We start from the raw sequence: 1945 nt of genomic DNA, 5'->3' as shown, positions 1-1945 counted from the left end.
TTTTTAAATAAAAAGGGCTCAGGGGTTGGTTTTATTATAACGTTTATTTCATTTCAAATTTCATGCGCAATTTAGCAAACGCTAGACAGACTTGGGCGATAAACACTTTCTTTTGTGGGGGGAAAAGGCATTTTTATACACCATGCTTAATTTTATTTAGATTTAATAGCGATATCAGGGGCACTTCAAAGAAGTTCCTTTTCCCCCCACTTCTCCTAAGAATGCTGGCCTGCTAGCAAAATCACCTCGTGCTATTTTATGGCAAGGAAAATTGAAGGCCTTCTTCCCTCCCCTTCTTCCCTCCCCTACAAACGCTTTAGGGAGGAAAATACACACACACAGACACACAGACACACACACACACACACGCAGAATAAACACTTCCTCTACCCTCCATCGCCTCTAACTCCCAACTTCTAATTGCAAGATAGATTGCAGCCTCAGTGGGGATCAGGAAGATCTAAACATTTTAACTAAGATTATTGGGATAAATATTTCATAAAGAGCAGGGCAGATATTAAATTACTCCCATTGATTTTAGTATCACAACCCAATTCCGTTCCTTGGCCTCTTCAGTTTAATTGATCTCTTAAGGAGGCCAACCTCGCGCCGGAAGAGGGCCTGGGCCTTGACCAGAGTGCCTGAATTAGGGTGCGCTGGCTGGCCAGGGTGGCCCTCGGCGCGTTGGTCTTCTCGGGGGCTCCTAGCTGCTTCGCCGCTCTGGCGCTGAGCTCATCCGAAACGCGCCCCCATAAAGTGGCAGAGTGGTTATGGAAGCCGGTCACTGAGAACCGGGAACCCTGGACAGCGAGGATAGGGAACAATTGTGCGCGCCCTATGAGGGAGGAGCGAGTCAAGCACCCCTATCTCTCAAGGAGATCTCTAATTTCGGAGTTCCCTGTCTGTTTTCACCTCCAGGAAATTCCAAGGGCCGGTTAACTTGGGTGCCACAAGTAATCAGACAGCGGTGGAGAGCCGAAGGTTCGCTCCAGTGCTGAAGTGCAGTCGACACCAAGCGACTTTCCGCGGTGAGTCCAGGATCTTTGCCTGGCGACCCCATTGTCTGAGCGCCCCGCACCGCTAACCGCCGGCCTCCCCGCCCCCTAGCCACCCCGCAGGTCTCGCTTCAGTTGGGGGTGGGGAGTTGGGAACTGTGGTGAATGGGAAGCGGGGTGAACAAAGCCAAGCTCCCGCCATTCTCCGCCTGCGCCCTTTCTAGCCGGGTGCGCGGGGAGGCTAGGGCGCGCCCGCAGCGCGCTGGCACCGGACCCCGAGGTTAACCGGTGCGGGGGACCCCAGAGCAGGCGAAGTGAGGGTTCGTGGTGGGGGCCTCAGCAGTCAGCACCCAGGACCACCTTAAGAGCGAGCCCCGCCCCGGGCCCGGAGCTCGGGCTGCGCTGATTGGTGCAAATGTAATGGCTGAAATTGATTGCTGAAATGCAAAACTTGTTGCTGCTTCTCCCGGCTCTAGGCGAGAGGCAGACACAGAGAGGGGAGCCGAGACCCTCGGAACGCCCCAAGCAGGGCCCCCCCGCCAGCCAGGAGAGGGGTGCGCGGACCCCCCAGAGCTGCCCCCGCCCCCTCCCATTCCGGGCTCCGAAAGCGCACCCGGAACGCCTTAGCCTGCTAGCCCAGCGTGGCCCCCCAACCCGCATACGCCCCCCTCCCCGGGTCCGAGGGCGACTTGCGAAGCACCTCGGCGCGGAGGCAGGGAACCCTAGCCTTGGAGCGCCCCAACTCCTCGTCTGCTGCCCGCCCGCGCCTGGAACGGGGCTCGGAGATCCCCGCGAACTCAGAGACCGAACAGCAGAGGACAGAAGCGGCAGGCAGCGGACGTGGCCGCGAAGCGGCGCGCCGGGGTGCAGCGCACCCGCCGCGGAATAGGGGAGCCGTGCCTTCCACCAACCCTCGGTTTCAACCTCGGGCGCCCGCCGCTCCTTCTCAG

The sequence above is a fragment of the Bison bison genome, unplaced genomic scaffold (assembly GCF_000754665.1).
Source record: "Bison bison bison isolate TAMUID 2011002044 unplaced genomic scaffold, Bison_UMD1.0 scf7180017864495, whole genome shotgun sequence".
NCBI classification, from domain to species: Eukaryota; Metazoa; Chordata; class Mammalia; order Artiodactyla; family Bovidae; genus Bison; species Bison bison.
The sequence above is the reverse complement of the archived record's forward strand: the minus strand, read 5'-3'. Positions refer to the sequence as shown.